The 27858-nt window shown below is 42.3% G+C and overlaps 1 pseudogene; it reads right to left on the bottom strand.

The window, feature by feature from the left end:
• Positions 1 to 227: 227 nt before the first annotated feature.
• On the bottom strand, positions 228 to 27858 carry LOC123120652 (nuclear pore complex protein NUP98A-like; annotated as a pseudogene).

The following is a 27858-nucleotide window of genomic DNA, read 5'->3' as shown; positions in this document are numbered from 1 at the left end:
CCCTTGCTTTTGCTCTTTAGCTTGTTTGGCCGCTTCTGGATTCGTTTTTGAATTGTCCCTAGGATGACAAAGGAATTGCCATCCTACATAGGAATGACTTCTGTTGGACTTGTTCGTACATATATGTGCGTTCTAGAGGCCGTGAATGGCAAAGGAAACGAACCAAGATGAACTTGTGGATCAACGACGAACAATCAGCCACAGATCTAAAATTGTTGTTTCTGACTCTAACAAATATAAGATGCAGGAACAGAGTATTTTTTACATAGCCATAGAGCCTTGCGACTAAAAGTGCTTGACCCTGAACCCTCCGTCAACTGCAACCCGGTCTTCTTATCGACGCACTTCACATTCAGGAGTGTGATCTCTGCAGGCTTGTTGAGCTCCTGCGCCACAGGTGGTCTCTTGATCTCATCTGTGTAGACAAGGACCTCACGGTGCTTGAACTCCACGATGGATGCGATGTCGAGCTTCCTCACATCGGTTTCTCCATCAAACTTGACGCTGCCGTAGCCATACCTGCCGACCCTGAAGTCCTTCACATCTGAGCAACAATCTGGCTCGTTGCTTTCTCCTGCAGCAAGCTCTGCAAGGTGTAATAGTCTGCCTTATAGAGCCGAGGTAGCGCACACTCACTCACAGGGGCACCACCAAATGGAGTTATCACAGGATCAAATGGATTCCTCCTAGCCAGGACTGCACCATTGATATACCCTTTTTGTTCCCCAGCAGATCAAGATGTCAGTAACTCAATGCATATATCGCATGGCAACACACACAGCATGAAGTTAGCTTCGGTTCTGAGATTCAAATATTTTGACATTTGGGCTCCACAAGTGCTAATGGAGAACTTGGGTTTACTCCTAGGATTCTCCATTGTAACGTGCCAGTGAAGAATTGCTTGAATAAAGTATTCGCTGGAATGAAACAGTAAAAGCTTATTTGAATAAAAATACTCCTAGGAATCTTCACTGTAACGATGCTAGTAAATTCTTTTGCACTTTAGCTATATGTAAGTTGCCTGAAAATTGAATTAGGGTCAGTCGATTTTTCTGACCGTTGATTGCTGCTTCAAGACCCGTGCTTCCTTTTTTATTCTGTTGTGTGTTGTGTCTGATTTGGGCTGGGAATTCAACTGACCAGTGTTTTGGGCGAGTCAAACCTTAGCAGGCTGAACACCATCAGCCCGTATGACGACCCAGCCTTCCTCTATCTTCTTCTGTTTTTGTCTATCTTTTTTTCTATTTCTATTTGTTTTTTTGCTTTTCTTTTTTATTTTTCTTTATTAGTCGGTTTTAAAATTTTATTTTGTGGGTATTTTTAGGATGTTGGTTGGGTGTAAATGTATGTACATAAATACTATATAATATGTGCAAAAACTGCACTAGTATATAATTATTCTTTGCATATTATAAAAAGTGCAAATTAGTGTAAAGTTGTGTGTAAGTTTTTCTTAATTTTCTTTCCTCCCAAAGGGTAATAACTATGCCACTAATTAATTCTTTCTTATGAAAATTTATTGTTTTGATTTTATTATAGTTTTTATTTTATTTTTCTTTCTTCTTTAAGGGTAACACCAATGCCACTAATTCTTTGCTTCTTAGAAAACTTCTTGTTTGCCATAATTGCACTATTGTATGCTTATTCTTGCATATTTTCAATATGCGCAATTTTAGTGTATATTTTGTGCAGATTTTCATTTCTTTTTTACTTTTCTTTCTACTTAAAGGGTAAATACCAATGCCACTAGTTCATTCATCCTTAAAACACTTCATTATTTTATTACGCTTTAGTTTTTATTTGATTTTATTTGTTTTTAAAGGGTAATACCAAAGCCATTAATTTATTCTTTCTTAGAAAATTTCATATTTTATTGTTTTAGTTTTTTGTTTCATTTGCTTTCTGCTTTAAGGGTATTACCAAAGCCACTAATCCATTCTTTCTTATGAAACTTCATTATCTTGATTTTATTTTAGTTTTTGTCCCGTTCCTTTCTTCTTCAAAGATAATACCAATGTTAGAAATTCGTTCTTCCTTTTTTAAGAAAATTCCACTATTATATGCATATTCTTTCATATTTTTTAAAAGCGCAATTTTTGTGTATATTGGGTGCAATTTTTGTCGTTGTTTGTTTTAGATTGTATTTTTTGTGTTTTAGTTCTTATTTCATTTTCTTTCTTCTTAAAAGGTAATACCAATGCTACTAATTCATTATTTCTTAGAATATTTAATTATTTGATTTTTTTAGCTTTGTTTCATTTTGTTTCTTCTTTAAGAGTAATACCAATGCCTCTAATCAATTCTTCTTATGAATATTGTTTCTGCAAAAAAATCCACTATTGTGTGCTTATTTTTAAAAGTGCAATTTTCTAAGAAACAATCCACTATTATGTGCTTATTCTCGCATATATTTGAAAGCACAATTTTTTTGTATATTGTGTGCATTTTTTAATTCTTTGTTTGACACTCTTCTTTCTTTTAAAGGGTAACACCATGCCACAAATTCATTCCTTCTTAGAAAACTTTCTTTTGAAACTTTCATTATTATATGCTTATTCTTGCATATTATGAATATCCACAATTTCTGTGTAAACTATGTGCAATTTTTTTCTTTATTTTATTTGCCTTTTCTTTCCTTTTTTTGAAGGGTAATACCAATGCCACTAGCTCATTATTCTTGGAAAACTTCCCTTTTTTGTTGGACGGTGGTTATTTTCATGCTCTATTGCATTCGATTGCAGGATGTGGCAAAAAGTTGAGAGATTATACAATTTAGATATGATTTTTTAGCACATGCGTGTATCTGTATAGTAGGTTGTGCTTTATTCATTTCTTTGATGGCTTACACACGTACACTTCGAGCTGTTGTACGCATGCATTAATCATTCATTTTATGTAGAGTAGTTAGCCGCAGTGGTGGATAATGGAAAATAAAATTGGGCGGGCCACCCTAGAGGAGAACACAGAAAAAATAGTCTTGCCTGTGCCTGTGGAGTGTTGCTTGCTAGTGTAGTTTAGCTGATAATAGGGTCTTGCAGTTGCATGTCGGACTGATCAGCTGATTCGAGCTAACTAGCTAATACTAGCCGACCTGACAGATCATTGGTGTAAGCGAAGGATATTCAGTGTTGCATGCGAAGACATGAGGGACGAAGCGAGCCAGTGTTGTACGTACTAATGCAGTGTCCGACTGCACATATTGACAGTATAAGTTTTTCCACATGGGTTGGGCACCACGGCTGCTTTTTCCCTCGAGTAGCTCCCGTCTGTGGTTAGCTAGTTGTTAAAGAAGAAAAAAGTGTCTGACCCAAAATTTTAGATTCAGTCACCTGACATCTAGCCGCTCCCATTCTTTTGCTTACTCAGATTATTAGCATGAAGCAACAAAAGCTTATTTCAATAAGTTTTCCCATGGGCTAACAGAAGCAAAGTAGAACATGACGGTGTATCCATTTTATAGCAAGAAATGTATCTAGTTAATGTGGAAAACAAAATATTGTTTGCTCTGCTTGAACCTGCATCTACTTAAGTTTGTGATGCAATGTGAAATAGAAAAGGCAAAAACACATCAAGCTTATCAAAAGTCTCAAGAAAATCCGAGCCATATAATGAAAATTACTGCCACAAAAACATTGCAGTATCAAAAGTCTCAAAAAAATGTAGCATCAACCTATCAGAAGTCCACAGAACAAACTAGTACCAGAAGCTAAGAAACTGATACAATACCACCGATAGTTTCTGGAATATCTACCTGTTGAACTAGTGGTTTCCCCTCACGCTGTTCCACCAATGAAAGCACAAGTGCTCCTTGGGTGATTTTGATAATTAATATCAACATATCTCTTGTTGGACTAATACTTTTATCTAGTATATTTCGGATGAGTTCAACAATGGTGTGGCAAGGACAAGAGGATGTGGAACCCCTTCAAAATGCTAAGGACAAAGATTGGCAAATGCTCAAGACTCTTCATTTTCATTTTAGTGATCCAAGATCACATTGAGTCCATAGAAAAACCAATACTATTAAAAGGGGATGAGGTATTGCTTAATGGTCTACTTGCTCATAGTGCTTAATGGTATTGCTCCAAAACCCTCAGCCACTTTCTCATTTCCACATATGTCCAAAACCTAAAGTCAAACTCGTGCCCACCGATTTGATCTATCCGACGCCACCGAGTTCATTTGACCTAGCCACTGCCAGAAACCCTAGACAATTCGGTCTCACCGATCGGGATCTCGGTCTCACCGAGATGGCCTTGCAAACTCTCTGGTACCTGTTATAATTATTTTGGTCTCACCGAAATGTGCAATCGGTCCCACCGAGTTTGCTTGACTCTCTATTTGCTCTTTGGTGAAATCGGTCTCACCGAGATGAGGTATTTCCCTAACCCTAGCACATCGGTCCCACCGAGTTGATCATGTCGGTCCCACCGAGATTCCTAACTTTCACATTTTGAACTAATTCGGTCTCACCGAGTTCTTCTATTCGGTCCCAACGAGTTGGGTCAAATGTGTGTAATGGTTGGATTTTGTATGGAGGCTATATATACCCCTCCACCCCTTCTCCATTCAAGAGAGAGCCATCAGAATGTGCCTACACTTCCACTACTCATCTTCTTAGAGAGAACCACCTACTCATGTGTTGAGACCAAGACATTCCAATCCAACCACAAGAATCTTGATCTCTAGCCTTTCCCAAATTGCTTTCCACTCAAATCATCTTTCCACCATAGCCAAATTTGTGAGAGAGAGTTGAGTGTTGGGGAGACTATCATTTGAAGCACAAGAGCAAGGAGTTCATCATCATCACACCATCTATTACCTTTTGGAGAGTGGTGTCTCACGGATTGGTTAGGTATCACTTGGGAGCCTCCGACAAGATTGTGGAGTTGAACTAATGAGTTTGTAAGGGCAAGGAGATCGCCTACTTCGTGAAGATCTACCTGAGTGAGGCAAGTCCTTCGTGGGCGATGGACATGGTGGGATAGACAAGGTTGCTTCTTCGTGGACCCTTCATGGGTGGGGCCCTCGATGGACTCGCACAACCGTTACCCTTCGTGGGTTGAAGTCTCCATCAACGTGGACGCACGATAGCACGACCTATCGGAACCACGCCAAATATCTCCGTGGCTTCATTGCATTTGCACACTCCAATCCCATCCCTTTACTTTCTTGCAACTTGCATGCTTTACTCTTTCTTCTGCTTATACTCTTGCCATGCTTGCTTGAAATGTATTGTGAATGCTTAAACTTGTGCTAAAACTCCACCTCAACTTGAAGAACTTAAAAAATGCTACTTTTGCTTGTTGAAGGTCTAATCACCCCCCCTCTAGACACCTCTTCTCGATCCTTTCAATTGGTATCAGAGCATTGGTCTCCATTACTTTGGTTTAATCACCATTGGGGAAAGATGGATGGGTCTATGATTGAGAGTATTAGACGTAGAGTGCCTATTCTTGATTGAGAGTTTTATAGTGCTTGAAAAAATGAGATGCTTGAGATTTTCAATGAATATAATTTGAACAAGTATATTACTATCTCTTGTGCGCCTCCTATTGATCCCTTGCATCCTACCCCCGATGAGTATCTTGACATGACTCGCAATCTTAGAGCTATTGATCTTATCATTAGAGGATTGCCTAGAAATTTGCCTGTATGCTTGCCTACATTTAAATGTGCTTATACTATATGGAGATACCTTGAGGAGCGCTTCCCAAACCATTCCTTGAATAATCTAGATGAGATTCTTCAAAAGTCCATTGCTTTTCATAAAATGAATCCTAGTGATCCTAAATTTGGTGATTGTCTATTTGAGCATCGTGATCTCATGCGTGCCAAAGGAGATGTTGGAGTCATTAGTATCATCATTTCTCAATTCATTAGAATTCATAAAGATGCACATTGTCATGGTCATAAATCTAATGAATCACTCTCTCTAGGTGATGATCAATCATAAGACGATGTTGAACATGGATATTATGACGAGGATGATGATAGTGACTTTGATCTTGATGAGTTAATGAGACATTTTGGTCTTATGTCTAACCTTCGTGGTTACATGGCTGGAGGAAAGGAATGGGTTCTTGATAATGGATGTATCGATCACATGGCCGGAGACAAGGACATGTTTCGTGAGCTTGCTGAAAATAATGGTCCTCGAAAGTATGTCACTTTTGGTGACAACTCAAAGGGTAAGGTAGTTGGCCTTGGTAAGGTGGCCATCTCACATGACAGCTCCATCCAAAATGTTATGCTCGTTGAATCTCTTGGCTACAATTTACTTTCGATTTCGTTTCAATGTTCTATTCACTGAAGTAGATTGCCAAGTGTTTCGAAGAGATAATCATAATATGATCTTTACCGGTATACGTAGAGGTGATCTATACATTATTGATTTCACTAAAAGAGCTCAACCTAGAACTTGCCTAATTGCTAAATCTTCTAAAGGTTGGTTATGGCATAGAAGCTTAGGACACGTGGGCATGTGAAATCTTGATAAGCTTATTAAAGGTGATCATATCCTTGGTGTTAGAGATGTCATATTTGACAAGGATAGACTTTGCAGTGCTTGTCAAGCAAGAAAACAAGTTGGGGGAAGTCATCCCGTGAAGAACATCATGACCACGAGAAGACCACTCGAGCTACTTCATATGGATCTTTTTGGTCCCAACGCCTACAAGAGTCTTGGTGGTAACTCGTTCGTATTGGTCATTGTTGATGATTTTTCAAGATTTACGTGGGTGTTCTTTCTTGATCATAAATCGCAGGTCAAAAAGATCTTCAAGAACTTCGCTATAGGAAGGCCAGAATCAATTTGAAGTGAAGATCAAGAAGGTTCATAGCGACAATGGAACGGAGTTCAAGAACGCCAATGTGGATACCTTTCTTGACGAAGAAGGGATCTCACATGAGTTCTCGGCTATGACACACCTCAACAAAATGGAGTTACTGAGAGGAAGAACGAACACTTATTGAGATGGCGAGAATGATGCTTGATGAATACAAGACGCCAAAACACTTTTGGGCGGAAGCGGTTGAGACAGCTTGTCATGCAACAAATCGACTATATCTTCACAAGCTTCTCGGCAAGACGACATATGAGCTTCTCACCGATAATAAACCCCAAGTTAGATACTTTCAAGAATTTGGTTCAAAGTGTTATATTCTTGATAAGCATCGTCATTCGAAATTTGCCCCTAAATCTCATGAAGGTTTCCTACTCGGTTATGGCTCAGACTCTCACACTTACCGTGTCTACAACAATTTCAACCGAAAGGTTGAAGAGACGGTAGATGTGAAGTTTGATGAATCTAACAGCTTGCAAGTGGAGCAATTGCCAATTGATGTAGGAGATAATAATCCCTCGGAAGCAATTCAAGACTTGTCTATTGGCAAGATTCGCCCAACGGAGGTGAAGGAGAGTACCTCGTCCGTTCAAGTGGAAGCCTCAACTTCATGACAAGGTGAACCACAAGTTGACTTGGAGGCATCCACAAGTGGAACACGTCAAGACGAAGGAAATGAGGAAGTACAACAAGATGAACCTCATCGACCCCCTTCTCCACCTCCACAAGAGAACAACAACGCCAACAACAATGAAGAAGAACAACAAGAAGAAGAAGACAATGAAGAGGATATTCCACCCCGACCCAAAAAAAAGCTCTCACGAGTTAGAGCAAGAGTCTCAAGAGACCATCCCGTTGAACAAATCTTTGATGATATTCAAACCGGGAGAATTACTCGCTCTAAAACTCGTTTGGCTAACTTTTGTGAACATTACTCATTCATTTCTAGTATTGAACCTATGAAGGTTGAAGAAGCTCTTGATGATCCGGATTTTGGGTGAACGCCATGCATGAAGAGCTACACAGTTTCGAGAGGAATCAAGTGTGGACTTTAGTAGAAAAGCTGGACAACAACCAAAATGTCGTTGGAACCAAGTGGGTGTTTTGGAATAAGCAAGCTGAGGATGGACAAGTTGTACGCAGCAAGGCCTGTCTCGTCGCCCAAGGCTACACTCAAGTCGAAGGTATGGAGTATGGTGAGACATATGCCCCCGTTGCTAGACTTGAGTCCATACACATCTTACTTGCTTATGCCAATCACCATGATATCACGTTATACCAAATGGACATTAAAAGTGATTTTTTAAATGGTGAAATTGAGGAGGAAGTCTATGTTAAACAACCTCCCGGCTTTGTTAATCCTAAGAAACCTAATCACGTTTACAAACTTCACAAAGCTCTTTATGGTCTTAAACAAGCTCCTAGAGCATGGTATAAGTGCTTGACTAAGTTTCTTATTGAAAATTTTGAAATTGGAAAAAATTGATTCTACACTTTTTACTAAAAGGGTTAATGGTGAATTATTTGTGTGCCAAATTTATGTGGATGATATCATATTTGGTTCGACTAACCCTCATTTTAGTGAAAAGTTTGGAAGGCTAATGTCGGAGAAGTTTGAGATGTCTATGCTGAGTGAACTCAAATTCTTTCTTGGTTTAAAAATCAAGCAAACTAAGGAGGGTACCTTTGTTTCCCAAACAAAGTATACCAAGGACTTATTCAAGAGGTTCAACATGCAAGAAAGCAAAGGTATGAAAATACCCATGCCAACTAGTGGACATCTTGACTTGACTAAGGATGTCAAACCGGTTGACCAAAAGGTTTACTGCTCTATGATTGGTTCATTGTTATATCTATGTGCCTCCCGTCCCGATATTATGCTAAGTGTGTGCATGTGTGCACGATATCAAGCGGCCCCTAAAGAATGTCATCTTAAGGCTGTGAAAAGGATAGTGAGATACTTAATTCATACACCAAACTTTGGCATTTGGTATCCTAAGAGGTCTTCCTTTGATCTTGTTGGCTACTCCGACTCGGACTATGCCGGTGACAAGGTTGATAGAAAGTCCACTTCGGGTACTTGTCAATTGCTTGGTAGATCTCTTGCATCTTGGTCCTCCAAGAAACAAAACTCGGATTCCTTATCCACCGAGGAAGCGGAATACATTGCTGCCGGATCATGTTGTGCTCAATTACTTTGGAAGACCCAAACTCTTAAGGATTATGGGATATATGTGAAACATGTTCCATTGCTTTGTGATAATGAAAGTGCTATTAAGATTGCTCACAATCCCATGCAACATTCTTGGACTAAGCATATTGAAGTTCGCCATGATATCATTCGAGATCATATATGTTGCTAAAGGAGAAATTAATCTTAAACATGTTCATACCGATAAGCAATTGGCGGATATATTCACCAAACCGCTTGATGTGAAAGTTTTTTTGCCGTTTGAGAGGTGAATTGAATATCATTGATGCCTCAAACTTGGAGTACAAACTCCATTTGGATACATGCAAGGCATGAGCCTTTTTGACAAATCCTTGATATTTCTCTTATGATGATAATCATATCTCTTGGATCTATACTTGTACCCTTGCATGTTATCTAACCCGTGTAGGTACTTGGATGAGCCCAAATCTATGAGATTGCAAGTCACTCACATCTTGAGCAATCTCTACATCATCAAGTTTCTACTATATGGATGTTGAATACAAGGAAGCATGAATCCACTCAACATATCCTTTGACAAATTCTATATATCAAAATTCATGATTGTAATTTTGGATACACAAGTGCTTTTCCTTGCAAGACTAACCCATGTAGGAAGATGAACTCAAACTATAAGTGGTGCTTCCAACTCTTGATGGACTACATCAACCTTGAGCATCTAACACAAGTTCGACTACATGATCAAGATCAACACCACCCAAGGTTTGTTATTCCATCTTAGAGAAGCTTTACTCCAAGTCATGGGTCAAAGAAACTCAACGAGATATGAATACATCAAAATGCTTAAACGAAAAATGGTAACCCCATTTTAAGCTTAAACGATGAGTATGACCTACGATCAAGTGTTATCACTTGACTCCTCAGTCAATATACTCTAACATAGCTGACTTTGTCGCCGACCCCTTCTAGATGAAGGTCTCTAGTGTTTCCTTGTTCACTTACTTTGTGTTTTTCATATGTTTCTTGCTATCTTGTTCCCCTTATAAAAAAAATCTTCATCTAGATCTCTTTCCTTTTGTATGTTTTTTCTACTTCTTCTATGTTAAATTCATTGCAAATCTTTTAATAAATTCCTTGCAATTCCTTGTAAGATTCAATTGCCAAGTGAGCTAAGTTGACAAAAAATTTCCTCTGCATTGAACTCGGACTCACCGATCCAAGCCTATCGGCTAGACCGAACTACAAGAATATCTTATAGACAGTTCATCGGTACAACCAACGTAGACCAACCCGGTTCGACTGATATGCATAATCTGTGACACTGCCAACTCGGTGTCACCAATGAAAATGGGTCGACGTTACCGATTGCACTGCTGAGAAAACTTTTTGTCATTGCATATTTCAATTCTTCTCCAGCTCCAGTCAATGATTCTTATCCTCTACTCACATCTTAATTTACATGTTGCTTTGTAGTGTGTCTCAAGGAGCAGACCTATTTGACTCATGCTCCAGAAGTTCCCTTCTTGGAAATTGATGTCAAAGGGGGAGAGAGAGCACATCAAAGCTTATCACATAGGAGAGAGAGAGAGAGAGAGAGAGAGAGAGCACATATTAGCTCTCCCAGATGCTAGTAAAACATGAGGAGAGAAGTCACATGTCTTTAAGAGGGGAAATACACGTCAATATATGATTGTCTGCATCTTTTCATGCTCTAAATTTCTTGCTTTGATTTTCTCTTACCCTACCTTCTCCCATTATCCAATATCAGATTTAGGGGGAGAAAGAGTCCATATATAAGGAAGAAAATCTCTGGAATTCATTGCATACATTTAATCTTTGGGGACATGACTATATCCAAATGAAGTAATAAGTACTCACCCATTACATGTCATCCCAGTCTTGGTACTCTTGTGGTTTTTTGAAATTGCTTTAATTAGAATGTTCTTGTGTTCTCTAACCCTGTTTTCCCAAGTTCATCTCTTCCAAAGCCAGCTCTAGACCACAAGGTAAGTATATGCATCACACTCATGTGCATGATGATCTCTTGCTGATGTACATATTGTTTGCAAGAATGACTCATGAACACGAAGGTGTTGGGGAACGTAGTAATAATTCAAAATTTTCCTACGTGTCACCAAGATCAATCTAGGAGATGCTAGCAACGAGAGAGAAGGAGTGCATCTTCATACCCTTGAAGATCACTAAGCGGAAGCGTTACAAGAACGCGGTTGATGGAGTCGTACTCGCGGCGATTCAAATCACGGAAGATCCGATCCAAGTGCCGAACGGACGGCACCTCCGCGTTCAACACACGTACAGCTCGGGGACGTCTCCTCCTTCTTGATCCAGCAAGGGGAGAGGAGAAGTTGAGGGAGAACTCCAGTAGCACGACAGCGCGGTGGCGATGGAGCTCGTGGTTCTCCGGCAGAGCTTCGCTAAGCACTACGGAGTTGGAGGAGGAGAGGGTTGCGCCAGGGAAGGGGTGCGGCTGCCCTCTCTCCCCCTCACTTTATATAGGGGGAAGGGGGAAGGAGGAGGCGCCCTAGGGTTTCCCTAGGGGAGGGGCGGCGGCCACAGGGGAAACCCTAGATGGGTTTGGGTGCCCCCACCCCTAGGAAAATTGCCCCCCAAGCCGGGAAGGGTGGCTCCCCTAGGGGAGGCGCCCCAACCTCTCCACGTTACGCGAGATGGGGTGGGAGGGGCGCACAGCCCCTTAGTGGGCTGATGTGCCCCCTCCCCTTGGCCCATAAGGACCCCCCCAACGCTTGCCGAGGCCTCCGAAACCCCTTTCGGACACGCTGGTCGTCACCTGGTACCCCCGGAACAATTCCGGACTCCAATACTCTTCGTCCAATATATCGATCTTCACCTCCGGACCATTCCAGAGTTCCTCGTCATGTCCGGAATCTCATCCGGGACTCCGAACAACCTTCGGTAACCACATACTATTTCCCATAACAACTCTAGCGTCACCGAACCTTAAGTGTGTAGACCCTACGGGTTCGGGAACCATGCAGACATGACCGAGACGTTCTCCAGCCAATAACCAACAGCGGGATCTGGATACCCATGTTGGCTCCCACATGTTCCACGATGATCTCATCGGATGAACCACGATGTCGGGGATTCAATCAATCCTGTATTCAATTCCCTTTGTCTATCGGTATGTTACTTGCCCGAGATTCGATCGTTGGTATCCCCATACCTCGTTCAATCTCGTTACCCGCAAGTCTTTTACTCGTTACGTAACACATGATCCCATGGCTAACTTCTTAGTCACATTGAGCTCATTATGATGATGCATTACCGAGTGGGCCCAGAGATACCTCTCCGTCACACGGAGTGACAAATCCCTGTCTCGATTTGTGCCAACCCAACAGACACTTTCAGAGACACCTGTAGTGCACCTTTATAGTCACCCAGTTACGTTGTGATGTTTGATACACCCAAAGCATTCCTACGATATCCGGGAGTTGCACAATCTCATGGTCTAAGGAAACGATACTTGACATTAGAAAAGCTCTAGCAAAACGAACTACACGATCTTGTGCTATGCTTAGGATTGGGTCTTGTCCATCACATCATTCTCCTAATGATGTGATCCCATTATCAACGACATCCAATGTCCATGGTCAGGAAACCACGACCATCTATAGATCAACGAGCTAGTCAACTAGAGGCTTACTAGGGACAAGTTGTGGTCTATGTATTCACACATGTATTACGGTTTCCGGTTAATACAATTATAGCATGAATAATAGACAATTATCATGAACAAGGAAATATAATAATAACCATTTTATTATTGTCTCTAGGGCATATTTCCAACAGTCTCCCACTTGCACTAGAGTCAATAATCTAGTTCACATCACCATGTGATCAACACTCATAGTTCACATCGCAATGTGACTAATACCCAAGAGTTTACTAGATTCAATAATCTAGTTCACATCACCATGTGATTAACACTCAATGAGTTCTAGGGTTTGATCATGTTATGCTTACGAGAGAGGTTTTAGTCAACGGGTTTGCAACATTCAGATCCATGTGTTCTTCGCAAATATCTATTTCATATTGTAGATGTTGCTACTATGCTCCACTTGGAGCTATTCCAAATGGTTGCTCCACTATATGTATCCGGTTTGCTACTCAGAGTCATCTGGATAGGTGTTAAAGCTTGCATCGACGTAACCCTTTACGCCGAACTCTTCATCACCACCATAACCGAGAAATATTTCCTTATTCCTTTAAGGACAATTTTGACCGCTGTCCAATGATCCATTCTTGGATCACTCTCGTACCCCCTTGCCAGACACGTGGCAAGGCACATCTATATCAGGTGCGGTAGCATGGCATATCGTATAGAGCCTATGGCTAAGGCATAGGGGACGACTTTCGTCCTCTCCCTTTCTTCTGCCATGGTCGAGCTTAAAGTCTTAACTTCACACCTTACAACTCAGGCAAGAACTCCTTCTTTGACTAATCCATCTTGAACTCCTTCAAGGTCATGTCAAGGTATGTGCTCTGTGAAAGTCTTATCAGGTGTCTTGATCTATCTCTATAGATCTTGATACCCAACATGTAAGCAGTTTTACACAGGTCTTCCTTTGAAAAACTCCATTCAAACAACCCTTTATGCTTTCCAAAAATTCTACATCATTTCTGATCAGCAATATGTCATCCACATATACTTATCAAAATGTTGTAGTGCTCCCACTCACTTTCTTGCAAATACAAGTTTCTTGCAAACTTTGTATAAACCCAAATGCTTTGATCACCTCATCAAAGCGTATGTTCCAACTCCGAGGAACTTGCTCCAGTCCATAGAAGGATCGCTGGAGTTTGCATACCTTTTAGCATCCTCAGGATTGAAAAAACCTTCTGGTTGTATCACATACGACCTTTCCTCACGGAAACCATGAAGGAAACTTTGCTTTGACATCCATCTGCCTGATTTCGTAAATCAAAATGCAGCAACTGCTAACATAATTCTAACAGACTTTAGCATCGCTATGATTGAGAAAGATTCATCACAGTCAACTCCTTGAACTTGTCGGAAACTTCTTTGAGACAAGTCGAGCTTCATAAATGGTGACATTACCATCAGCATCTGTCTTCTTCTTAAAGATCCAATTATTCTCAATGGCTTGCCGATCACCGGGCAAGTCCACCAAAGTCCATAATTTGATCTCATACATGGATCCTATCTCGGATTTCAGGGCTTCCAGCCATTTGTTGGAATCCGGGCCCACCATCGCTTCTTCATAGCTCATAGGTTCATCGTTGTCCAACAACATGACCTTTAAGACAGGGTTACCACTCAGAAGTTGTACACACCCTTGTCGACCTACGAGGTTTGGTAGTAACTTGATCTGAAGCTCCATGATCATCATCATTAGCTTTCTCTTGAGCTTCTTGATCTGAGAAAGGACCTGTTCATAGCGACAAACACTTTGCCCTCAGATCTGAGATAGAAGGTATACCCAATCGTCTTGTTTGGGTATTATATGAAGACACAATTTTCCGCTTTGGGTTTGAGCTTTCTGGCCGAAGCCTATCGACATAAGCATCGTAGCCCCAAACCTTAAGAAACAACAACTTAGGTTTCTTGCCAAACCACGGTGTTATCTCCACGGACTTAGATGGTGCCGTATTTAAAGTGAATGTAATTGTCTCTAATGCATAATCCCAAAATGATAGCGGTAGATCGGTAAGAGACATCATAGATCGCACCATATCCAATAGGGTGTGATTACGACGTTCGGACACACCATTACGCTATGATGTTCCAGGTGGCGTCAACTGTGAAACAATTCCACCTTGTATTTAGTGATTGCCAAAATCATAACTCAGATACTCTCCCCTTGATTAGATCGTAGGAACTTGAGCTTCTTGTTATGATGATTCTCAACTTCACTCTGAAATTGCTTGAACTTTTCAAATGTTTCAGACTTATGCTTCATTAAGTAAATATACCCATATCTACTCAATTCATCGGTGAAGGTGAGAAAATAACGATATCCACCGCACGCGTCAACACTCATCGGATAGCACACATCAGCATGTATGATTTCCAACAAGTCACTTGCCCGTTCCATTGTTCTCGAAAACGGGGTTTTAGTCATCTTGCCAATGAGGCATGGCTCGCATGTGTCAAGTGATTCAAAATCAAGTGACTCCAAAAGTCCATCGGCATGGAGGTTCTTCATGCGCTTTACACCAATATGACCTAAGAGGCAGTGCCACAAGAAAGTGGTACTATCATTATCAACTCTACATCTTTTGGCATCAATGTTATGAACATGTGTATCACTACGACCAAGATTCAATAAACCATTCACATTGGGTGCATGACCATATAAGGTATTATTCATGTAAACAGAATAACCATTATTCTCTGAGTTAAATGAATAACCGTATTGCAATAAACATGATCCAATCATGTTCACGCTCAATGCAGACACCAATGCAAACAACATTTATCTAGGTTCAACACTAATCCCGAAGGTAGAGGGAGCGTGCGATGGTGATCACATCAACCTTGGAAACACTTCCAACACATATCGTCACCTCGCCCTTAGCTAGTCTCCGTTTATTCCGTAGCTTTTGTTTCGAGTTACCAATATTAGCAACTGAACCGGTATCTAATACCCATGTGCTACTAGGAGTACTAGTAAGGTACACATCAATAACACATATATCAAATATACTTTTGTTGAAGTTGCCAGCCTTCTTATCTACCAAGTATTTGAGGCAGTTCCGCTACCAATGACCGTTCCCCTAATAGAAGCACTTCGTCTCGGGTTTGGGTTCTTGGGTTTCTTCACTGGAGCGGCAACTGGCTTGCCATTCATGAAGTTTCCCCTTCTTGCCCTTGCCCTTCTTTGAAACCAGTGGTCTTGTTAACCATCAACACTTGATGCTCCTTCTTGATTTCTACCTTTACAGCCTTAAGCACGATGAACAGCTCCGGGATCATCTTCCTTCGCATGTTATAGTTCATCACGAAACTTTAGTAGCTTGGTGATAGTGACTGGAGAACTTTTGTCAATCACTCTCTGGAAGATTAACTCCCACTTGATTCAAGTGATTGAAGTACCCAGACATTCTGAGCACATGCTCACTAGCTGAGCTATATTCCTCCATCTTGTAGGCAAAGGTCTTGTCAGAGGTCTCACACCTCTCAACACGGGCATGAGCCTGAAATACCAATTTCAGCTCTTAGAACATCTCATATGTTCCATGGCGTTCAAAAAGCTTTTGGAGCCCTGACTCTAAGCCGTAAAGCATGGCGCACTAAACTATCAGGTAGTCATCAGAACGTGTCTGCCAGATGTTCACAACATCCACAGACGATGCCAGAGGGGTTGGCACACCGAGCGGTGCATTAAGGACAGAAGCCTTCTGTGCAGCAGTGAGCACAATCCTCAGACTACGGCCCTAGTCCGCACAATTGCTTACAATATCCTTCAACTTAGTATTTCTCTAGGAACGTATTAAAACAAGGAGCTAAAGCGTGAGCTATTAATCCACAACACAACTCGCAAAGACAATTTAGACTATGTTCATGATAATTAAGTTCATCTAATCAAATTATTTAATGGACTCCCACTCAGATAGACATCCCTCTACTCATCTAAGTGATACATGATCTGAATCGACTAGGCCGTGTCCGATCATCACATGAGATGGACTAGTCATCAACGGTGAACATCTCCATGTTGATTGTATCTACAATACGACTCATGTTCGACCTTTCGGTCTCTTGTGTTCCGAGGCCATGTCTGTACATGCTAGGCTCGTCAAGTCAACCTAAGTGTTTCGCATGTGTAAATCTGGCTTACACCCGTTGTATGCGAACGTTAGAATCTATCACACCCGATCATCACGTGGTGCTTCGAAACAACGAACCTTCGCAACGGTGCACAGTTAGTGTAGCGACCAGACCTCAAACAGTCTGTGCTGCTGTGCACCAGTGTCATCCCTGGATCAGTAATGCTGACACGCACAGTACAAATGGAGGATTTATAACAGAGTAGCAATCACACACTTATTACAACGAATATCTCAAGAGAGAATAAGTATGATAAATATGGCTTAAGGCCATCTAATACGATAACAGCGGAAGGCTTGGAAGATAAGTGAGTCCATCAACTCCAATGGCATCACTGAGTATAAGACCACAACCTAAGGCACCTTACTCGTCGTCTGAAAAGTCTGCAACATGAAACGTTGCAACCCGAAAACGGGTCAGCACATGGAATATGCTGGCAATGTAACACATAGAGAATAATGAACATAATAATGCTATACTACATGCTTATATGGCTGGTAGAAAGCTCTATGGTTACAGTTTTGCGAAAAGCCAAATTTTCCCTACTGCAAAGGAATAAATTTTATTTAACTATCATGGTGGTTGTGAAACATTGAGAAGGTACCTCCAACTCAATCCCAATTAAGTATCATCATTAACCCAACAAAATTAATTAAAAGTAACATGGTGATGAGATTCATATGATAATCCAAGTACTAGATACTCAAGTTGTCCATAACCGGGGACACGGCTAACCATGATTAGTTTATACACTCTGCAGAGGTTTGTGCACTTTTCCCCACAAGACTCGATCACCTCCGCTTGATTCTCGCACTACATGATGTTTGAGAAACGGATGACCGAGACATAGTCTTTCAGAAGCGTAAACTCTCTACTCCGGGTAGACAGTACCACCTACAACCCCTACATCTGCTAGTCTACCTCTTCAAGAGCTCACACAACCTACTCAACTATGCTAGAGCCCATAATAGCTTGTGGCTGCACACGGAAGTTTCTAGCGTGAATAATCTCATGATCCCTTTGAGCCTGGGTGGCGGTCCATAGGATGATCACACGGGTACTCCGGGATATCCAAAAATACAGGCAGCACTGGGTTCTCCAGGTGCCTCAATCCACCCAGATGTGAGTTTTAGTTGCCACCTTAAGTAAACCATTAATTAACAATCTCACATCTGTCATGAATATCTCTCAAACCCAATCCACGTCTACAAGCATAACATAGCGATATAAGCAACGTAGAAGTAACTCCCAAGGGTTTGATAATAAAACAGGTAATAGGTACTACCTCAACTACTTCCCAATACCCACAATTTAATTTGATCCTAATCATGCAATGTTTGAGGGTTGATCTAATGCAATAAAACTGGGTAGTGAAAAGTATGATCAAAGTGTTACTTGCCTTGCTGATGATCCGCGAAACCTAGAGATTCAAAGTAGCAAGCGGCGCACTCCGGGTACTCTATCGCAAACAAACAAGCAAACAATAAGTACTCATCTAATGCACAAGTAAAACTCAAATAAAGATCCAACCAGAAAGTTCAACTTAAGAACTCCGGTTTGCAAAAAGATTCAACTCAAACGAAGCAACGAAAGTCAAACGGCGAAAGAAACAAGCTTCGTTTACTAATCTGGATCTAGGTCAAATTTTACAGTGGCAAAAACTTGTTTGAGTAGGTTAAACGGAAAGAGAATTTCGAGACGAAACTCTAGGCGCTTGAATCGCCTGATTCCGATAAACGAGCGAAAAGTTAAACAAAAACGAAGATCTGATCGGAAATCACGATTTGGAATAATCGCGGAAAATCCGACGAAAAAGAAAAACTGACGAACAGTTAAACAAACGGACGTTCGTTAACAGCGACAATCCGACGAACACGTTCATTAAACGAACGGGTCGGTGAACGTTCACTAAGTAATAAAACCGAAAAAAATAAACCGATCTAAAAAAAACTAGGGTTTCGGAAAAAAGAAAAAAAAACCGAATCGGTTTTTTTTTAAAAACCGGGCTCGGCGGCGGCGGCTTCGGCTACCTCGGCGTGCAGCTCCGGCGGGGCTCCGGCGGGGCGGGCGAGGGGCGGCGGGGCTCGGGCGGCGGGAGGCGGCGGGCGGCGGCAGGTGCGGCGGCGGCGCGGGCGCTCCAGGCGGCGGCGGCGGGTGCGGGTTGGGGGCGGCGGGGTGAGGAGAGGTGGCGGGGCAGGGGGGTATTTAAGGAGGGGGAGGGGGTGGCGTGGAGGAGGGGGCAAGGCGGTGGCGGGCGGCGTGCTCGAGCCGGACTCGGCGGCGGCGCGGGAGGCGTGCTCGGGAGGGAGACGACGCGGGACGGGCCGGCCTGGCTCGGCTGGGCCTCGGCCCAGTCGGGCGCGGGATTTTTTTTTAAAATATTCGCCGAATCTAAAAAAAATCACAGAAAAATAAATAAAAATCCAAAAATACTAAAACAAAATTTTCCCGTCTAATTAAAATAATTAGAACAAGATGAACATTTTCTTGGCCCAAAAATGCAGTTTTGAAAACGTGTAATTTTTTTAATGCAATTAAAATTGGAAATAAAATCCGAATAAAATCCAATATTTGATTTTAATATTTTTCCTCCAATATTTCCATTATTTTGGAGAAGTCATATTTTCTCCCTCATTTATTTTAATATGAAATATTTTTTGGAGAGAAAAATAATTAAAACCAAAAATCCTCGTTTTATTATTTGATAAAAATCAAATATGAAAAACCGGGAAAATCCCCAACTCTCTCCGAGGGTCCTTGAGTTGCTTAGGATTTATCGAGGATTTGCCAAATGCAATAAAATATGCTATGCAATGATGATCTAATGTATAACATTCCAAATTGAAAATTTGGGATGTTACAGTTAGGGGGAACACATCTCTTGAAATTTTAGTGGGGGTCATCTTATTTATGCTACCGTCGTTCTAAGCAAATAAGATGTAAACATGACAAACATCACATGCAAATCATAAAGTGACATGATATGGCCAATATCATCTTGCGCCTTTGATCTCCATCTTCGAGGCACAACATGATCACCTTCGTCACCGGCATGACACCATGATCTCCATCATCATGTCTTCATGAAGTTGTCTCGCCAACTATTACTTCTACTACTATGGCTAACGGTTAGCAATAAAGTAAAGTAATTACGTGGCGTTTTTCATTGACACGCAGGTTATACAATAAATTAAGACAACTCCTATGGCTCCTGCCGGTTGTCATACTCATCGACATGCAAGTCGTGATTCCTATTACAAGAACATGATCAATCTCATACATCACATATATATATATAATTCATCACATCCTGTTGGCCATATCACATCACATAGCATACCCTGCAAAAACAAGTTAGACGTCCTCTAATTGTTGTTGCATGTTTTACGTGGCTGCTATGGGTTTCTAGCAAGAACGTTTCTTACCTACGCAAAAGCCACAACGATGATATGCCAATTGCTATTTAACCTTCATAAGGACCCTCTTCATCGAATCCGATCCGACTAAAGTGGGAGAGACAAACACCCCGCTAGCCACCTTATGCATCAAGTGCATGTCAGTCGGTGGAACCTGTCTCACGTAAGAGTACGTGTAAGGTCGGTCCGAGCCGCTTCATCCCACAATGCCGCCGAATCAAGATAAGACTAGTAACGGTAAGCAAATTGCACAAATCATCGCCCACAACTACTTTGTGTTCTACTCGTGCATAGAATCTACGCATAGACCTAGCTCATGATGCCACTGTTGGGGAACGTAGTAATAATTCAAAATTTTCCTACATGTCACCAAGATCAATCTAGGAGATGCTAGCAACGCGAGAGAAGGAGTGCATCTTCATACCCTTGAAGATCGCTAAGCGGAAGCGTTACAAGAACGCGGTTGATGGAGTCGTACTCGCGGCGATTCAAATCGCGGAAGATCCGATCCAAGTGCCGAACGGACGGCACCTCCGCGTTCAACACACGTACAGCCCGGGGACGTCTCCTCCTTCTTGCTCCAGCAAGGGGAGAGGAGAAGTTCAGGGAGAACTCCAGCAGCACGACGACGCGGTGGCGATGGAGCTCGTGGTTCTCCGGCAGAGCTTCGCTAAGCACTACGGAGGAGGAGGAGTTGGAGGAGGAGAGGGCTGCGCCAGGGAAGGGGTGCAGCTGCCCTCTCTCCCCCTCACTATATATAGGGGGAAGGGGGAAGGAGAAGGCACCCTAGGGGAGGGGCGGCGGCCACAGGGGAAACCCTAGATGGGTTTGGGCGCCCCCACCCCTAGGAAACTTGCCCCCCAAGCCGGGAGGGGTGACTGCCCTAGGGGAGGCGCCCCCACCTCTCCACGTTACGTGAGATGGGGTGGGAGGGGCGCACAGCCCCTTAGTGGGCTGATGTGCCCCCTCCCCTTGGCCCATAAGGCCCCCCAACGCTTGCCGGGGCCTCCGAAACCCCTTTCGGACACGCTGGTCGTCACCTGGTACCCCCGGAACAATTCCGGACTCCAATACCCTTCGTCCAATATATCGATCTTCACCTCCATACCATTCCGGAGTTCCTCGTCATGTCCGGGATCTCATCCGGGACTCCGAACAACCTTCGGTAACCACATACTATTTCCCATAACAACTCTAGCGTCACCGAACCTTAAGTGTGTAGACCCTACGGGTTTGGGAACCATGCAGACATGACCGAGACGTTCTCCGGCCAATAACCAACAGCGGGATCTGGATACCCATGTTGGCTCCCACATGTTCCACGATGATCTCATCGTATGAACCACGATGTCGGGGATTCAATCAATCCCGTATTCAATTCCCTTTGTCTATCGGTATGTTACTTGCCCGAGATTCGATCGTTGGTATCCCCATACCTCGTTCAATCTTGTTACCGGCAAGTCTCTTTACTCGTTACGTAACACATGATCCTGTGGCTAACTTCTTAGTCACATTGAGCTCATTATGATGTTGCATTACCGAGTGGGCCCAGAGATACCTCTCCGTCACACGGAGTGACAAATCCCAGTCTTGATTCGTGCCAACCCAACAGACACTTTCAGAGACACCTGTAGTGCACCTTTATAGTCTCCCAGTTACGTTGTGATGTTTGATACACCCAAAGCATTCCTACGGTATCCGGGAGTTGCACAATCTCATGGTATAAGGAAACGATACTTGACATTAGAAAAGCTCTAGCAAAATGAACTACACGATCTTGTGCTATGCTTAGGATTGGGTCTTTTCCATCACATCATTCTCCTAATGATGTGATCCCGTTATCAACGACATCCAATGTCCATGGTCAGGAAACCACGACCATCTATTGATCAACGAGCTAGTCAACTAGAGGCTTACTAGGGACAATATGTGGTCTATGTATTCACACATGTCTTACGGTTTCCGGTTAATACAATTATAACATGAATAATAGACAATTATCATGAACAAGAAAATATGATAATAACCATTTTATTATTGCCTCTAGGGCATATTTCCAACAAAAGGTACACTTCCTTTTATCTACATCATTTGCTCTGATGCATATAGCCAAGATACATGTAACTCATTGCTTGCTCTGACATGCTTATGCATTCACATGCTCTCATGATTGCATACATGTAGGGGGAGCCTATGCATGTTACATGTCTTTCCAAAGCTTTACTTGTTACTCTTCATATATTTATCTAAAGCCTTGATGTATGTTGTCATCAATTACCAAAAAGGGGGAGATTGAAAGCACAAGTGCTCCCTGGGTGATTTTGGTAATTAATGTCAACATATCTCTTGTTGGACTAATACTTTTATCTAGTATATTTCAGATGAGTTCAACAATAGGGTGGCAAGGACAAGACGATGTGGAACCCCTTCAAAATGCTAAGGACAAAGATTGGCAAAGGCTCAAGACTCTTCATTTTCATTTTAGTGATCCAAGATCACATTGAGTCCATAGGAAAGCCAATACTATTAAAAGGGGATGAGGTGTTGCTTAATGGTCTACTTGCTCAAAGTGCTTAATGATATAGCTCCAAAATCCTCAGCCACTTTCTCATTTCCACATCAAAAACCTAAAGTCAAACTCGGCCCCACCGATTTGATCTATCCGGCGCCACCGAGTTCATTTGACCTAGCCACTGCGAGAAACCCTAGACAATTCGGTCTCACCGATCGGGATCTCGGTCTCACCGAAATGGCTTTGCAAACTCTCTGTTACATGTTGTAATTATTTCAGTCTCACCGACATGTGCAATCGGTCCCACCGAGTTTGCTTGACCAACTCTCTGTTTGCGCTTTGCTGAAATCGGTCTCACCGAGTTCATGCAAACGGTCTCACCGAGATGAGGTTTTGCCCTAACCCTAGCACATCGGTCCCACCGAGTTGATCATGTCGGTCCCACGGACATTCCTAACGTTCACATTTTGATCTAAATCGGTGTCACGAAGTTCTTCTATTCGGTGTGACCGAGTTGGGTCAAATGTGTGTAACGGTTGGATTTTATGTGGAGGCTATATATACCCCTCCACCCCTTCTCCATTCAAGAGAGAGCCATCAGAACGTGCCTACACTTACACTACTCATTTTCTTAGAGAGAACCACCTACTCATGTGTTGAGACCAAGACATTCCATCCAACGACAAGAATCTTGATCTCTAGCCTTCCCCAAGTTGCTTTCCACTCAAATCATCTTTCCACCATAGCCAAATCTGTGAGAGAGAGTTGAGTGTTGGGGAGACTATCATTTGAAGCACAAGAGCAAGGAGTTCATCATCATCACACCATCTATTACCTTTTGGAGAGTGGTGTCTCGTAGATTGGTTAGGTGTCACTTGGGAGCCTCCGACAAGATTGTGGAGTTGAACCAAGGAGTTTGTAAGGGCAAGGAAATCGCCTACTTCGTGAAGATCTACCTGAGTGAGGCAAGTCCTTCGTGGGCGATGGCCATGGTGGGATAGACAAGGTTGCTTCTTCGTGGACCGTTCGTGGGTGGAGCCTCCGTGGACTCGCGCAACCATTACCCTTCGTGGGTTGAAGTCTCCATCAACGTGGACGTACAATAGCACCACCTATCAGAACCACGCCAAAAATATCTGTGTCTTCATTGCGTTTGCACACTCCAATCCCATCCCTTTACTTTCTTGCAACTTGCATGCTTTACTCTTTCCGTTGCTTATACTCTTGCCATGCTTGCTTGAAATGTATTGTGAATGCTTAAACTTGTGCTAAAACTCCACATCAACTTGAAGAACTTAAAAACGGATACTTTTGCTTGTTGAGGGTATAATCACCCCCCTCTAGACACCTCTTCTCGATCCTTTCAACCGATCGGATAGTTAGCTCTTGGTTCTCTCCAGGATAGATACAGAAAGACACTGGTGTTGCTGAAGCTTTAACATTATGATGAACCTATGCAAAAGGATATGCAAATTTCATTTATGGGGTAATCCAAATGGACAGATTCAATTTTTTTGATGCAATAAAAAGCAGCTGGGAGCATTTTATATGAATATTCATGAGCCCAAACATGTGAGCATATATGTCTTGAAACATGTTTGAAGTGGTCCACAATATTTCATTTTACTTGCAACACAATTCTTGGCTATGGAGATTTATTGCCATACCTCTGTAGCACGACTGCCAGTATCATCATTCCTTGGAGAAAATCTAATCCTTACAGTAGTAATGTCAACTGGTAGTACCAACTCCACAGTTTTCTCAGCTTGACCAATATTTATCTGGAAAGGACGACAATAATAAATCAGATAAAGAAACAAAAATCCAGGAAATATAGCCATTCAGTGACACCTGCAGTAGTGGAATGACCGTTTGGCGATGGAGCTAGTGCTGAATGGGTGACCTAAGAGCTGAGTAAACTTCCTCCAGATTGAGTAGATTTTGAAGGGAACAAATTTGGGCTAAACATATGGCCTTGCTGCTTCCATCAGAACAATTAATCAATGAGAACACACACCAACTCGTATGAATGAAATGCATCATGAAAGAATAATTTTCTATAGGAATACTTACAGCAGAAGATGTATCTGCAGGAGCTGTATATGCCGCTGTGTTATTGGATACATTTGCCCAACATATAGTAGATGGTGCAAAAGAGGAGCTTGAAAACCATGATGGCTTGTGGATTGGCTCGGGAGTGTATGAAGATAATGGTGACTGGGGTCCTGGAGGGCGCAACCAAAATGGGTTGGTGGTAGTGCTGAGGATTGCAGTCCCACAGGTGCTGAGGATGGCTCAGGAGAGTATGAAAACAATGATGGCTTGACAGGATTTGTGAAGGCATTCACTGGGGGCTGGGGCTGCGAGGAATGATAAGCCCAAGGAACTCTGCTCTCCTGTAAGTTGAAACCACCTGGGGAACACACAAAACTAGATTAGTAATAAGAACCTAATAAAACAAGTACATAATGAAAAAAACACAAGATTCAACAGTTATTAACCATCACTTGTCATATAGGCCCAGGGCACCATGAGCAGTACCGTGTTGCTTTAATTGAACTAGTCAAGTTCTTGCACATTAGGTTAGGTCTCTAGAGGATTGAAGATAAATTAGGAAGAAAATTAATTAAGTATCAGAGTAAATAGTACCCCCTCCGTTTCTAAATATAAGCCTTTTTTAGAGATTTCAATATGGACTACGTACGGAGCAATATGTAGTCCATCTCTAGAAAGGCTTGTATTTAGAAACGGATGGAGTACAATAAGAGAGTTAAGACTATGAGATGTATTATATGTCTTGAGTTGCAAGTTATCCTTCTCCTGTGCATAAATCCTACAGATCTTGACCATCACAACAACCTGCTGAGACCTCATAGAACTTATCAAAAATCTAAACAGGACAAAAAGTCTAAAGTGTTGGAAATACTCAATATCTTACCTTTGTCTCCTTTCTTATAATCTTCATGTCGAAGCTCCTCGTGAGATTTGCTCTTGAATACTGGCATTGCTGAAATAGATACATAGTAATTACGTTCAGGATCATCACCAGGAGTCCTTGTCTAAGCAGAAACCCTGCTGCCTTTTTTAGACACTCCTACCTAAATAAGATGTGAAAAAAGAAACAGTGAAATAACTTATAAAATCTCATAATAAGTCAACTCAAAGAAAGAAAATTTTACATCAAATTGAAAAAAATTAAGTACCAATAAGTCAACTAAACCTTGAACCAACCGTATTCAAAGAAAAAGGTTAGACTCATTTGACAGTGGTTTTCCCCAGTTTTAAAACTCTTATTTCAAAATAAGCTAACTACTTCAATTACTAATCATGACTGAAGGTGTATTGTTATTGTTAGAAGGCACTACTGCCCATAACAAATAGACAAAGTAGATTATGTAGAAACTTGCATGAATATTAGGACCAGATTAGTGCATCACGTTTTGAGTCAATAGATCCAGAAATAGTAAGACAGAAATGGTATTTAAATGTGCGTTGACAAATTACAATGCACAACCAAGTTTACATATTCAACTACACCCTCCGATCCAAAATAAGTGACATGGTTTTAGTCCAAATTTGAACTAAAACCACACAACTTATTTTGGATCGGAGGGGGTATGTTTAATGACAGCGGCTGAAAATGTAAGAGACTGGGTCAACTATAATTTGTGAACACATGATGAACTAAATGTAACACACAAAGAAACCACAAAACTTACGGATTTGGCGCTTCCTCGCACCAGTCACATTTTGTCTTCTTCCTTCCTTTTCCCTCTTGGCCGGACCTCGCCGGAGAAGAACTGGCCTCACCATCTATCTTAGGGGTGGGGGGGGGGGAGTGCAGGGGATCGCCGGAGTTGTTTTTCGATGTTGCGGAGCTTAGAGGGATGGCCGGGGCGGCAGCCGGCACGGCGGCCGGTACGGTGGTGGTTGTGGTGGTGGTGGTGGTGGTGGTGGGGGGGGGGGTAGATGGGAGAGCGGGGCGGCGTTAGCTGCCGACCGCGGGGGCCGGAGGCAGGCTCTTAGGCCGCCGGCCTGGCTGCGCTGGGAGGTAGAAGATGAACAGTAACGCAATCTATTTCATCGTTGGATGAAGATCTAAGGGCTCTAGATCAAAGTGACTGACGTAGTTTTATTTCAGTTAACTGACGCATAGGCGGTCCCCAGGGCGACGCTACGCGTCGGCCGGCGGATCTTTTTAGCGGCCCGTCCTTTTTCCTTACCAATGCAACAGAGACGGTGTTGCGGAACTCTTTGCAACAGACCTTTTGTTGCAAAATCATTTGCAACAGATGTTCTGTTTCATAGTTTTTTTTTCTCTGTTTTAACTTTTTTAAAACACGAGTGTTGTTGCGGAAAGACTTCTGCAACACAGATGATGTTGTGCAGAATTTTTTTCAGCTTAACTTTTTTGCAACATAGATGTTGTTGCGGAAGAACTTCTGCAACACGGTTGATGTTGCAGAAAAATTGTCAAGATGACAAAGGCACGCGTCAAGCTGTAAACGTCCTGATCGGTTGTTTAGGGGCCGTGCGTTGTCTGATCAGTCTTATCTGACGCCTGTGTATGCGACGGAACTCAGCGCGTTATCGGCTGGCTGATTGTAATCGTTTCCCTATTAATAAACGTTAGCATAGATTAGATTAGATACATCACTCAGCTAAGGGAGATTTCGGCATCATCGCATTCGCATCGATAAGCTTTATCTACATACATCACTGAACTGACGGAGAAAAAGAATGAAGGGCCATCTGGCCTTTTACGCCCCAAATCTTTCTCTACTTCCTAGACTACACTCCGCACAATGTTAACGAAGGGGATTAACAAAGGAAGGAACAGGGAGGAGTAGTAGTTCCCTTTCCCGTTTGCACTCGTGAGAATCCGTGTTTACTTGTTTTCTTCCATGATGATGATCCGGACTCAGTACGTAGTTTCTCGTGTGGCCAACTTGTGTTCTAACTCCAAGCCCGTGACGGACCCGGCTTCCTCCTCAAGACGCCCCGACCTCCCCTGCATAAGTAGCCACGCCCCCGCAGCCCCACGGCCACCAAAGCAACACAACCACAACCGGCGACAT

Source organism: Triticum aestivum, chromosome 5D (assembly GCF_018294505.1).
Source record: "Triticum aestivum cultivar Chinese Spring chromosome 5D, IWGSC CS RefSeq v2.1, whole genome shotgun sequence".
NCBI lineage: Eukaryota > Viridiplantae > Streptophyta > Magnoliopsida > Poales > Poaceae > Triticum > Triticum aestivum.
The sequence above is the reverse complement of the archived record's forward strand: the minus strand, read 5'-3'. Positions and strand labels throughout refer to the sequence as shown.